Below are 14,609 nucleotides of genomic sequence, written 5' to 3'. Positions count from 1 at the left end.
GTGTAACTGGGGCTGGAAACTGTTTATTTAATTCATCTGACCATGCTGTGTATCTGCACTGCTCTTCCTGCACAGACCTGTCAATCAAAATGGACTTTTAGTTGCTTTTATCATAGCTGTGCTAGCTGTGCTCAGGGCCATAGGGGTAGCTGATGTCTTCATGCCTGTGAGAGGTGGGTTTTACGCCACGTCTATACAGTTTGAGCATGCTAAGCTGCAGTATTGCGCTGTGTGGTGATGGCAGGACATGATCAAAGTAGAAAGTTTGCGGGAGGTAGGTTTAGGAGAAAAGGCTAAACTGCAGTTCAGGTGTGGTTTTCTAGTGCAAATGGTAGGAGAAGCTGTAAAATTCAACAGACTTCAAATTGTATCATCCTTTACGTAATGTGCGACCTTCACATGCTCTGGAGTTTTGACAGCTAATGGGAAGCATTTTGGCCGGCTTCTGTAAGGCTGGTGGTTTAAAATTCCTTGGAAGCAGAGGAAAACTTCCAAGTCGTCCCAACCTTTTCCCACATTTGCTCAAGCTATGGAAAGTAAACAGTACCAAGTTTGACATCGTTGTATGCAACTTCAGTAAAACAGTGTTCAAATAATTATATAATGCACAATGGTAGCTCGTGGCATGATGGAGTTGTAAAATTAGTAAGATGCCTTTTAAAACACTGATCAGTGAGCTTCTATTTTGAAATTGCTAAAAGAGATCCCACAACTTGACTGTAGGACTAGCAGAAATAGTTTGCAATGTTATTTGTTGGAAAACATATTGGCAAAATGTAGTATTTCTGTGGGAATACATTTTAGTGAAATTTCTTCAAAAATGGCCAACTGAATTAAAAAGGAAAAAAAAAATCTTTAGAAGCTAATTTCGTTTTCCTTAAATTTCAGGAAGTAAAACTAGGAGCAAGACTCCAGTTTCCTCCAAATAGGATGTAAAACATAGTGGTTTCGTCAGAAACATTGAAACTTTGGTTTTGCTCTGTTTACAAATTACCGAGAGCTTCTCACAATAAAAATTCAGAGAGCTTGAATAGAAAAGAAGTTCATTACTGAATGCTTTCATGTTTTTCTCGTGGAAGCAGCAGGATATTTGTAATTTAAAGAGATCAAGGGAAACATAGGTTTTGATCATTTGGTAGTTTAATGTATTCTGTCAGCTAAGTCAGTTTTACTGCTTTGTTGATAGGTGCTCTTCGTGTATTGCCTAATGTTACTGATTTATTACTGCAGGGAGAGTCACGTACATTCTTTTCTGTACGTGTTGCAGTTTTTAATTATATGCCAATAGAAATGCAACCAAAAGATAAGTGGTCAAGGAGCAAGTGTTGCACAGTGGAAGGAGAGCAGAGGCCATGCAAATGTCTTGATTTTCATAAACCCAGCTACTCCCTATGCTCAGCAGTACCTGAACACCAAAAAAAAGAAAGCATCAAAAGCAGTCTCAAAATTTTGACATTCTTTTAGGGTATGCTACTTTTAAAATTTTGTCATTTTAAAAGGAGGGTTCGTTTCCTCGTTATCTTTTTGAAGACCCAAGACCCACATGCCCGTGTTGCAGCTGGGCAACCTTGCTTTTAAGTCCGCAGTTGCGTGTGTGCTTGCCGGCCAGGGCGGCTTTTGTAAGGCCCTTCTTCCGAGGCAGCTGGTTGCCTTCGTGGGTCTCACGAGGAGCCCCCAAACCCAGTTCTGCCTTTGGGTTCAGGAATGGGTGAGCAAAGGAGCTGCAGGTGGGAAGGTCAGCTGCTGGGTATGGATCCTTCGCTGCATACGTGCGGTGCAAGGCCTGCCCATAGGTAGGGAAGTTTTTGCATCGGTGCTATTGAAATGTGAAGTGAGGGATCTGGTATGTAGTATTTCAGAAAAAAAAATCCCATGGTCTTTGTCTTTTTATAACTGTTGATTTTAAAACTTGAGGAGGATTAAAGTCACTTTCCGAAATCCCTGTGAAGTTGTCCAAATCGAAGTGCAGTGAGTTTTAAATGCAAATTTGTGTCGTTTCGCTGGGCATCAGCAGGATTGAACTTGTTTTTTGTACTTCTGCTCTCGGGCATGTTTGTCCAAAACCATGTTTTCTCTAAAGTAACTTATCTTTACTACTCTGGTAGTTTATGTAATTCAGACAGCTTAGAAAAAACATAATAGCTTGGTCTAGTTTTTAACAAGCTTGAAGGAAGCTAAAAATGAGAAGGTTGAGTTGTCAACAAAAATTTTATGGTACTGTCACCTGACTGCACTGCAGCTCTCTAACATACCTGTTAGTCAAATAATTCAGAATGACAGCATGGCGTTATTTCCATCCGCTCTTTCTACTATCCTTTAAACTGTGAAGGTGAATTCAAGTAGCTCATTTTACAGGAAGTAGTGACCAGCAATTATCCTCTACAATATCAAGTAATCAAACATTGTGTATTAGGCCATTATGTTTACACAGAAAAACATTTAGGCTTGACCTTATGGTGTAAACTGGAAACAAAGTGTTGTAAATCACTATAAATCAGTAATTTCCTGCATAATTTTGTGCTAAATACCTAAGGGGGAAACGTTCTGCCTTCCAGCATGTTTTTCCAGAGCCTTCACTAGGGTTCCCTGATCAGTCTTCAAAAAAGCTTTTTCTGTGTGGCTGTGAAGAAAGGCACTGTATATCATGTCTTACATGATTTTCTGAAAAATAATACTGGCCAAATTTGGGGAAATGTTAACTTGAGCTTCTTGCAGATGTTGCTGAGGTCCAAGTGACCACAGCTGTATCCATAGTTTACCACATAGACACACTGACTTGGATCTTGCATACATTGTTTAGATTTTTTGGTCATTTTTTAGGATTTTTGCCCTGCTTTGCTAACTCAGCTACATCTTACTGTGTTACAAAAAATTAAAGCAGATATATTAAGGTTTATTTAGCCTTTTTGAGGATCCTAGGGTAACTCCGTGGATACTGCATGTGTCTTATGTAGGACGCTTCTGATTTATTTACTCAGGGATACTCATATGTTTAACAGTATTAGTTACATTTTTTTTCTGTCTCCGATCTATGAAAAGCTAATGCTGACATACTAATTTTAGAATTGTTTCTGGTATAGATGTACAAGTTTACAGTTTGTAGTTAAGGAAGTCAACTAATGCTGTAGATCAGTGAAATTGCCCTCGAGGAGAGGGAGGAGTGAAGTGATAGCCAGGAAAAAAACTGAGGTGGTAAGGAGATCAGTGCCAATTTTAGTAGAAAGCGCTGTATTATCTGCCTCAGAACTAGCTGCAAAACTCTGAGAGAAAACAGTAAGAAAAAACCCTAGTAAATGTTAAGATACTAGATTTGTAAAATTGCTAAAAAGTAAATATGAAATGGCTGTAACATCAAAAAATACAGATATTGCTGTCTTCCAAGTTTTTGTTTCAGATCTGTTCAGACCAGTTATTGAAAAGTTTGGGGTGTTTTGAGTGATTGGGTGAGGTGTGTTTTGTTTTTTAACACTGTTCTGTATCCTACTGTCAGAATTCAATTACTTACTTCCAGATCGGGAGGAATGTATATTTTATGAAGGCTAACCAATAGCCCAAGACTTTTTAAATCTTTTGTTGTTAATCTGGTTTCCAGTGCACTGCTCCTTACCTCTATTATACTGTATTTTATCTGATTGTTAAATATCTGTGTGTAAGGTGGAAATGCTTAATTGGAGACATCTATTTAAATTCTGTCAGCTGAGCACTCAGAAGCCTAGCGTGTGCTTCTGCTTTGAAAGCTCAGAACAACACGATGACTGCCAGGTTTTTTCTGCCTTGAGCAAATTCTAGGTATAGACCGAGGTAACTGAGCCTGAGGTATTCTGTAATGGTAGTCACAGAAGTATTGGCTCAAATTAAGATCAAAACTCTTAAGGGATGGGTTTATGCTCAAAATGGTGTTACACTGATAGTTTTGTTACAACTTCAGGTTTTTCTTCTTTGTCGTGTAATTTTCTTCAGATTGAAATACTTTCTAAAAGTGGTTGATAAAACATTTTTCATGCTCGTATTGCCATGTTTTCTTGTGAAATGGGGCATATTGTTTTTGGAACTCCAGTTTCTTTGTCCTGTTTTTCTGTTTTAGATTATATGAAGCACATGACAAGATATTTATAGTGCTTTTTGCTTTTACATATCATGCAGCAGTCTGCTGTTAATGGTTTCAGGACACACACCATCCCCTAGCTAATACTGCTTTTTCTAGAGAATTAGTCTTTCTGTACTTGCGCCTCATCCACATCCTCTGCACGTTATCTGTTGTCTCCTTTTTTGTTCAGCTCATGCTTTGTTGACTCCTTGGTTATGTTAGTAAAAGATACTTTCCTGCTTTTTTAAAAAATGCTGTCTAAAAAGTTTCCCAGCACACTTACCACTTTTAGCTGGATTAAGAGAATTTTTGGTGGTACATTGTACCTAAATTTGTCCAGCTAATGAGAAACTGGAAAGAACACGAGACTTGAAACTGCATTAATGACTTTAATCGAAAATCTCAGAGGCGCTTCATTGTTGTGTCTCTGCTTGTACTTGGAAAAATAATTCCCGGAACTGCTCTTAATTATTGTTCTGGGAACCAGGACTGTGTAAGTCAATTAGAAATGAAACTGCTAGAAAGTGTGATGTGGTACTGTGACACTCTGTCTGTTACCATAGTAATTACACAAATAAATTTTCTTTACTGAGATAGGCATTTTGTGACCAAAAGTTCTTCTGAAGAACAAAAGTGCTTCAGTGCTCTTGTGTTCCTGAATGAAATAATTTTTCATATATGGAAATAATTCATCAGAGGGCTGGATCACCTCTCCTGTGAGGAGAGGCTGAGAGAGTTGGGGCTGTTCAGCCTGGAGAAGAGAAAGCTGTGGGGAGACCTTACAGCAGCCTTCCAGTGCCTGAAGGGGCCTACAAGACAGCTGGAGAGGGACTTTTTACAAGGGCATGGTGTGACAGGACAAGAGGTAATGGCTTTAAACTGAAAGAAGGCAGGTTTAGATTAGACAGAAGAAAGAAATTCTTTACTCTGAGGGTGGTGAGGCCCTGGCACAGGTTGCCCAGAGAAGCTGTGGCTGCCCCCTCCCTGGCAGTGTTCAAGGCCAGGTTGGACGGGGCTTTGAGGAATCTGGTCTGGTGGAAGGTGTCCCTGGCTATGGCAGGGGGGTTGGAACTAGATGATCTTTAAGGTCCCTTCCAACCCAAACTGTTCTGTAATTCTGTAACTATGGAATTGTTGTTCTTAATCTCTGTGTGGTGTCAGTTAATGTAATGGTCCTTTAAACCATTTCTTCACTCACTGTGTCCAGTTCTGGGCTCCTCAGCTCAAGAAAGATGAAGAGCTACTGGAGAGAATCCTGCGCAGGGCTATGAGGATGATGAGGGACCTGGAGCATCTGTCCTATGAGGAAAGGCTGAGGGAGCTGGGCTTGTTTAGCCTGAAGAAGAGAAGGCTGAAAGGGGACCTTAGAAATGCTTACAAATATCTGAAGGGTGGGTGTCAGGAGGAGGGGGCCAGACTCTTTTCAGTGGTGCCCAGTGACAGGACAAGGGGCAATGGGCACAAACTGAAGCACAGGAAGTTCCGTCTGAACATGAGGAAAAACTTCTTCCCTCTGAGGGTGACAGAGCACTGGAACAGGCTGCCCAGGGAGGTTGTGGAGTCTCCTTCTGGACGCAGTCCTGTGCAGCCTGCTGTAGGTGACCCTACTTTGTCAGGAGGGTTGGACTAGATGACCCACAGAGGTCCCTTCCAACCCCTACCATTCTGTGATTCTTCTCTACTTCCTTTACTGAAAAAGTCTTAAAGTCTTCACACGCTGTAGTGTTTTCACAGTTTACGATTGTGTGTATAATTCACAACCTCAAGATTTTTGGCAGGATATTTTGTTCCTGACTGATATATTATCATTTCTGATAGTCAAATGTTTCACATTGGTTGGGTTTTTGTTTATGTATTGCATGCAGTTTCTTGTGCTGAGAGAAGGAAGACTGTAAAGTTTTTCTTTGAGACCATTGGCTTTCACCTAAAAATCTTGGGAAGTAAGATTTGTCCAAGAATTAGTGGTATTAGAGCCTGGTTACACTGGGGAGCTAGGCAATAAACATGCTAATTACCTTCAGATACAGATTGTTTCTGTAGCACGACTGCTGGTGCAGACCACAGATCCATCTGGAAGAGGCTCATATCAATTGCTTTGGGGAAAAAACATGTGCAGGACAAGCCTACAATGCTATTTTCTTAGATGACGTTCAGCAGGAAATGCATAATAAGGATTATTGTATTCTGCAGTGCTTTGTGGACCTATAGGTGCAGCTGCTTTTTGAAGTAATGTGTATTTTCCACAATGTCTTGTAGCAGTTACTTCCACAGTTGAATACTTGGGCTGTACAAAAAACTAGCTGTTTTTTGCTTTCAGTCCTATTGCCTGGCAATTTCATTTGGTGACTGATAATCCATCGGCTACTATACTGGCATAATGACAACTCTGTTTTATTATTTTGCTAGTAGTCCTTTAAGCTTTGACTTTTAAGCATTGAGTTGCTGTTTTCAGAATTACTCATACTAACTCTATCTTTTTAATAATGGTAATGTTAGACGCCTTTTTAAAAATGTAAAGTTAAGGTCATTTTCCCCTGTTTGTTATTTTTGCTTGCATCATCATTGATTATAACAGCTATTTTATCATCAAGTCATTGAAAATGAGATCTTTTTGCAGCAAGTTTATTTTTCCTAAAACTGAAGATTTTGTGCTTCTGGCAGCCTTCTCTTCCCTATCCATGCCACATTTCCCTCTCACTTGTGAATACTAACCAGCAGCAGTCCCAGCAGAGAGCATGAGACTTCACCTCGCTCCACTGTGAAAATTGACCGTTTTGTCGTACTTTCAATATCTGTTGTTTAGCCAGTAGCTGCATTCCCATCTGCCCTGTGGCAGCACTTTCTTTAAAGAGCCTTACCTGAAGGAGTCTGTCAGAGCCTCAGACCTGAAGGTGTGGAGATCTTCTGCAGGATCACCCTGTTCACAGATGTGTTGACCGCATCAGAGGAGAAACCTGGGAATTTGTGAGGCATGGCTTCCCTTTCTCTGCCCTGGTACTGCCACTGGAAGGATGTATCTCATGTCATCCTCCAGCTGCTCCTTTCTGTCTCTTCCTTTGACCAAACACAAACACTTTGCATTGCTGTAAGGTGAACTAGATAGGTGAGCTATTCTGAAGGTAGAACTAAGGCCTCCCCTTCCATGTGTGTTTAAATAAAAACAAAAAAACCTGCCAACTAAATAAGAACAACAACAAAGCCACAGTTCCCTGGACCAGATCTCCAACTGTACTGACCCAAGAGGGGTTGAGGGTGGTGGGTGGGAGGGAGGGAGGGAGCAGTTTAATGGAGAATTTTAGGGCTGTGTCTTTTGGTGGAATACTGGCTTGTACCGACTTTGGGCATTTGTGTGGTTAAGGCTTTAATGTGCTGTATATGAACTCCTTAATTACTCAGCAGGCCTTTTTCTTTATAAAAAGCGCTGCAACTTGCACGAATCTTGAGCAGCAAAACTGCTGAAGGAAGTGGTGCAAGAGCCTGCTGCAAGGTGTGTAGTAGCAGTCTTCCTAGGGCCATCCTGAGTAGTTTAAACAAAACAGTTGAATAAAAATGTAGTTCTGCTTGTAGATTGTCTTTCAAAACTCCTTTCAAAGCAATTTTTAAAAACTTAGTGTCACAGGCTTGGTAAATAGGAGCAGTCGTAATGACCATGGTTCATTTTTCTCTTCAATATTCAACAGGTGGTTGGTTTGCAGAGCTACAAAGCAATAGCTGTGTCGGTAGTTTCCCTATTTGCAGAGCGTTATCGTCAGTCTGTGTAATATTTTTGAACGTACCAATAGTATTAGTCACTGTATTAACACAGAAGGTCTGTCATCTTTACGGTTAAAATTTAAAAACCAGAGGAAAAGAGATGGCTGGAATCCCTGGGTTGTCTTTAGATTTGTTTCACTTTTTAAATTACCTTGACTCTGCTGCAATTTTTAAGAGTAGCTATTGCCCAAAATATCTCATTGTGCCTATCAACTGTTTGTCTTGCTGTGATGTGCTTCTTGAGTTTTTTTTCATCTCTTCCCATGCCTTCCTGTATTTCTGGGGAAGACACATTGTGATGCGCGTCTTGGAAGTTTGATGGCTGTTACCACATGCACCCTTCTCCATTGCTGCAAAGGATCTCTTGATGATGCTTTTCTATCTGGTATTGCAGTAGCCCCCTAGACCTTTGAGATACCCTGTAAAACATAGAGAATTGGTTAATATAAAAACATCTGGCAAAGAGAAATTTTGGAAGTGGAGGGGTTAAATTGTGGTATTGACTGTTCTAAAATAATGTCTGAATTCTACCAAGATTTGGCAGGTCTCTCCAGAGGCTTGTGAGGAAGACCAGATTATTGCAAAATTGTGAAGAGAAGGGATTTACAGCATGATTTAAAGCAACACACATTTAAGATTCTTCAAGGAGGAAGTCTTAAAGGCACAGGAGCAATCTGTCCTCATGTGCTGCAAGACAAACCAGCGGGGAAGACAACCAGCCTGGCTGAACAGAGAGCTCTTGCTGGGACTCAGGAAAAAAAGGAGGGTCTACCACCTATGGAAGAAAGGGCATGAGACTTTAGGGAGTACAGGGGACTCGTTAGGTCGTGCAGAGAGGAAATTAGAAAGGCAAAAGCCCAGCTAGAACTCAGGCTGGCCACTATTGTAAGGGACAACAAAAAATGTTTTTACAAATACATCAGCAACAGAAAGAAAGCCAAGGAGAATCTCCATTCCTTATTGGATGCGAGGGGGAATATCGCCAACAAGGATGAGGAAAAGGCTGAGGTACTTAATGCCGCCTTCGCCTCAGTCTTTAATAGTCAGACTGGTTATTCCCAGGGTAGTCAGCCCCCAGTGCTGGAAAATAGGGAAGGAGTGCAGAACAAACCTCCTATAATCCAGGAGGAAGCAGTTAATGACCTGCTATGCCACCTGGATGCTTACAAGTCTATGGGGCCAGATGGGATCCACCCAAGAATATTGAGGGAGCTGGCGGAGCAGCTGGCCAATCCACTCTCCATCATCTATCAGCAGTCCTGGCTAACAGGGGAGGTCCCACATGACTGGAGGATCGCCAGTGCAACACCCATCTACAAGAAGGGCTTGAAGGAGGATCCTGGGAACTACAGGCCTGTCAGCCTGACCTCAGGGCCAGGCAAGGTTATGGAGTGACTCATCCTGCATGTGCTCACCAGGCGTGTGAAGGACAACCAGGGGATCAGGCCCAGCCAACACAGGTTCATGAAAGGCAGGTCCTGCCTGAGCAACCTGATCTCCTCCTACGACCAGGTGACCCACCCAGTGGACAGGGGAAAGGCTGTGGATGTCATCTACCTGGACTTTAGTAAGGCCTTTGGCACTGTTCCCCACAGCATCCTCCTGGAGAAACTTAGCTGCCCATGGTTTGGATGGGTGTACTTTCTGCTGGATAAAGAACTGGCTGAATGGCCGAGAGCAGAGAGCGATGGTGAATGAAGTTAAATCCAGCTGGCGGCCGGTCACGAGTGGTGTTCCCCAGGGCTCAGTTTTGGGTCCAGTCTTGTTTAATATTGTTATCAGTGATCTGGATAAGGGGATTGAGTGTTCCCTCATTAAGTTTGCAGATGACACCAAATTGGGTGGGAGTGTTGATCTGCTTGAAGGTAGGAAGGCTCTGCAAAGGGATCTGGACAGGATGGATCGATGAGCCGAGGCCAACTGTATGAGTTTCAACAAGGCCAAGGGCCGGGTCCTGTACTTGGGGCACAACAACCGCATGCAAAGCTACAGGCTTGGGGAGGAGTGGCTGGAAAGCTGCCTGGTGGAAAAAGACCTTGGAATGTTGGTCGACAGCTGGCTGAACATGAGCCAGCAGTGTGCCCAGGTGGCCAAGAAGGCCAATGGCATCCTGGCTTGTGTCAGGAATAGTGTGGCCAGCAGGAGTAGGGAGGTGAAGAAATGTGTAGATGTGGCACTTTGGGATATGGTCTAGTAGGCATGGTGGTGTTGGGTGGATGGTTGGACTCTATCTTAGAGGTCTTTTCCAACCTACGATTCTATGATTTTAAGATGCATATCCAGGCTGTGGTGACCTGGCTTACCTTCTTTGACTGGAGAGATTTGAACTCCCTTTTCCTTAGGCCTTCACATAGCTTTTGATAGGAAATCTCAGTTTCTCCTGTGAGAGATGCTTGATTTCATATTAGGAAGTATCTATATTCACTAGAGACTGCCCAGTTCCACATTTCCACAATAGGTCCTACAGGCCAGACCAGAAGAAGTTATTCTTTTTCTGGTGCAGTATCTTTTTGTAACAGAGCTGAACTTGAAAATTCCTAACAGTCTTGAAGCTAGGACATTTGCTTTCAGGTCAGCTGCTCGCATGCCTTACATCCATGACCTCAAATAATCACAGTTTTCATGATATGTGTGTCTGTCATTGTGCTTGTCACTTCCTCTCTTGTTTATGACTTTTTAAGCCTCTTGTTTGAGGAGGAAAAGCCCGTCAAAATATTGCTCTCAAATGACCAGAACTAATTAACAGTCAGTTTCTTTTCTGCTTTTTTCCCTCTGCATACTACACATTTAGATAAAAGGACATCCTCACAAAGCTTGGTGAGAGTATTCCTTGATTGTAAATGCTGGAGATCAGTAAGGTGGGAATAGGACTTGTATTAAATGCACATTTGCTCGAAGGACTTGAAAGCAGTTCTGACGGTATTGTTATATGAACTGAACTGTTAACACTGCAGTTGATAATGTTTTTCTTTTTAGATTTTGTAAATGCACGCTCTAATAGGGTCATAATCTATATGACACAACTCATGTATGAAATTAAAACATGATCCTTAATCTTACGGGTTTTTCATGGTGAATACTATTTCAGTTTAGACTGTGCAGTATATTTGGTTTGGGCAGGCTTAAATTATTTTAGAATTCTGAATACTAATTGTCACGTGAAACTTCTGAAAATACAGTTGCAAGCAAAAGTCAGTTTTCTGGGCATACAGTTCTGTCATGGGAAAGAGGGGTGGAAATAGCTCGTGCCGATCCAGTCCTTGCATTTCCATTCCAAATCTGTCAACTCTAAATCGGCTTTGTTTTTCCTTGCAAAATCACAGCCACCTTTTAGCATATTATGAAGAAGAACATTTCTTAATGTTATGTATTGTATTGAGTGATTCAATAATCTGAGTTGGTGGTGATTATTTAAATTAAAAAAAAAACCAAAACCCAAACCAAAAAACAAACTCCCCAAAAAGTAACCCCAAGGGAGCCTGACATTGAGATATGCACATAGTTTAGTGATAAACACTGCATTAAATTTTATTGTGGAGAAATAATTAAAACCTGAAAATTGATTAGAAAATGATTATAAAGAATAAAACTGTAAAGCAACAGAAAACAAAGACAACAGCGGTTTTTAAAATACTGCAGAGTGCTGATTAGCACTGCTGAGAGTAAAGCTGCTCAGGGACGTCCTTTGTAGTCAGTGGAGCACACCCAAACCCCAGGGTAGCTGTTCTCCATATTTAAGGATTGAGGTCTTTCGTTTAATCTTTTCATGGAAACCGAAGTCCAGCTAAACGTGTTGTTGAGACAGAGCTGATGTGAAGATCGGGAAGCTGGGAAGCACCTGTGCATCCTGTGGTGTCACCACGGCCAAATAAAGATTCGCCAACGAGAAGTTCTGTCACTTCTGTCCATAAAAGGAGCTTTCAGACTGGGGAAAAATGGCTGTAAATGTTTGCGATGCCGGTACTGCTGCAGGGTGGCGTCCTGCAGAGGCTCACTGAGCAGAGCCAGGCTGCATTCGCAGGCTTCAGCACTGCAGAGTTATAGCTAGCACTGGGTAGGGTGAGAAGGGACCGAGCCAAACTGCAGTTGTCTTCTCTGTTCTGATGCCAGTGGCCGTTCGACCCTGAGAAATTTTAGGCCTTAATTGCTTTCTCCCTTTTCGCACTAATAAAATGGGGCTTCTCGAGCCATCACAGGGAAGTCTCAGGTGAAAAGCAGCATTTCACTTAATTAGTAAAATTTATTCTGTGGCTGCATCTAGTAACACTAATCACTTACTGAGCATTAAAGTAAAAACTGTGCAAAACTCCTTCCACGTAAGAAGAATGCATTGGAGGTGACCTGTTGACCTGGAGTGCTGCTGAAAAGCTTTAAAAAGCAATATAGAATTTGGAAAAGATAGGGTGAATAATGTTGCTTTAGAAACAAGTTACTGATAAACATTCCTGTTTGATAAAGCTGGACCCGGGGGTTAAAGTTCTTCTGTGACTGTTACTTAGAGGACTGGTAATTGTTTGGTTAATGGCGTTATGTTTTGCTCATTTGAGTGAGAGGTAGGTTGTTCAATATCAAGTAGTGAGACTAAAGCCGAGCAGAGTTTGCCCTGATAAGCTTGAAGCCTCACTGCAAGCTGCAGAACGTGCTTCAGATTCACTAAAGAGAAGTCTTTTTCATGGTTGAATATAAAGAAAGAAGGCAAGGTTGTAATTAAACCAAACAATTTTGCAGGCTAGGGGGTAGATGCATTTGAGAAAACTTGTCTCTGTCTATTTCTACATTATGGCACACTCGGTTTTTTCTGAGGCACCAGTCTTGTCAGTGTAGCACCAACTTCTCTTCTCCAACTACGTGCCTGTGCATTTGGAAAGCTACCAGCAAGAGTGGCAGGGGTCCCTGGGGAAAGAGCACAGAGCGCCTTGTCTAAAGTCCTCTCAGCTGAAAGGTGGAAATTGTGATCGGCAGAACGCTCGCCTTAAATTTCACCAGGGTCTGAAAACCAAATAACCTTTTCCTGCTCGTGTAACCGCAGCGCTAACAAATTTTCTGCAGTCAGGGTAGGCGACCTGACCATGGTTTGCCCGAGGGCACGCGTTGAGTCAGTGCTCGCTCACATCCCACCACTGCCGATGCTGGCTGGGCTGCACTGCCGGGGGCCAGCTGGGTGACAACATCCTGTTCAGCTTGACACATTTTTAACCACAGTGTCAGTTACTATTTGTAGGAGCCAAAAAAGAGTATTGGACTCGCTGCATGTTGCTACTCGGTGTCTATAAGGCCTTTCTACACAAAGAATATCCGCTTGCTAACTGTAGTCCATCTCTGATGGAAAGCAGCAGTAGGTTTCATAAATTCAGGTAGGGTAAAGTTTCGCATGCCAATCAGCTGATTGAGCAGGTTGTTGTCAATAAATGTCGGACATCTCGTACTCCCCGTTTTCTGCTCTTTCCTGCTTTGCTCCCAACCTTCATGGTGTCGCTGTCCTGTCTTAATGCCTGTTCTGGCATTGCTTGTGATTCTCTGCAGAGCCGGCTGGAGTCTGGTTTGGCTTTTTCTGTTAACTTTCTGTTGGTTTAGTGCATTGAACAGACTGGAGGTTGACTGATTGTCAAGGCTGGCAAGCAGCAGAGGAGTGGAAACGATGCAGAAGTAGGCAGGTCCCTTCCATAGGCAGCAAGCCGCTGTGTCCCCTTGCCTTATCTAACAAAATCACACTCTGTAGTGAAAACTGGAGCAGGGTTGAGAGGGGACCTGAAACTGCTGGTCTCAAGTGCTAACTGCAAAAATAGTAACTTTTACTTCTGTGTCTTGACCTCTCATTCCCCTTTTGTCAGCCCGTTTTCCTCCTACTGATGCTTCATTAAAGAAGTACTTTATAAGCCATTAATAGCTAGAATGTGAAATGAATGAAGCAGGGTTCACTCTTTGTCAAGGAATCGAGAGATGTTTCAGCAATGAATTAATGATTGCTCTGGGAAAGACACCGGGATTCTTCAGAGCATAGTGAAGCGCTGATGGGAATAATAAAAAGGAAGAGACTGGCCAGAAGGATGAGAAATGGAGGCCATGTCTCTGCATTTCCAGCAAGGGCAGCGCTGAAAGAAACAAGTGGGAAGTGCATGCAGGGAATGATGCTGCAAACCAGCCCAAGAGCTGATCTGGCTGAGAAATGATGGAGAAATCACTGTGTGGTTATGAGTCAGTAACTGATGTTTTTCTGTTATGGATGGAACAGCTCCAGTATTGCCAAAATCATAATTTAAAAATTACACAATGTGAAAAATCGTAAATCTAAAGTCATTCTCGTCTTGTTGCTCTGAGCTTTTAGTTGATGCACTTCAGGGGGGAAAAAGCGTTCTTTTTCCAGAAGAAAGGCTAAATGAGGAAAGTCTTATTGCTAGTTTTAATACTAGTAAAACTAGTCTAGTTTTGCTAGGCCTTTTCTTACTGCCTTAGCCAGGTGATACGTCTTGCTTTACATGGTGCTGTGCTCCTGTTTGTTTTTGTAAGTACAGATTTGTCATTTGTGCCATCATCTTTTAATATTAGTAACATGCATTTGTAGGATCAAATAGACCTTGGACAGTTGGACAATGCATGATGTACAAAGTGTTGAGCTGATGGATTTTACTGCTGTCTTGGGGGACCATTTGGAGGAAAACGCTGGATGTCTGGTTTAGCCCACTTCATTCGCGGTCTTATGGACACTGCTGTCCCCCTGAGAAGGCAGATGTTTGCCAATGAGGTGTTCTTCTGTTGCTTCAGGAGTTCT

General features: G+C 42.2%; 1 protein-coding gene across 2 annotated transcripts in view; it reads left to right on the top strand.

The window, feature by feature from the left end:
• The window catches only part of RB1 (RB transcriptional corepressor 1), a 90,024-nt gene that overhangs the window by 65,704 nt on the left and 9,711 nt on the right, over positions 1 to 14,609 (top strand). The window lies entirely within an intron of this gene.

This window comes from Opisthocomus hoazin, chromosome 1 (genome assembly GCF_030867145.1).
Source record: "Opisthocomus hoazin isolate bOpiHoa1 chromosome 1, bOpiHoa1.hap1, whole genome shotgun sequence".
Taxonomy (NCBI): domain Eukaryota; kingdom Metazoa; phylum Chordata; class Aves; order Opisthocomiformes; family Opisthocomidae; genus Opisthocomus; species Opisthocomus hoazin.
This window is presented reverse-complemented; position numbering and strand designations above follow the sequence as displayed.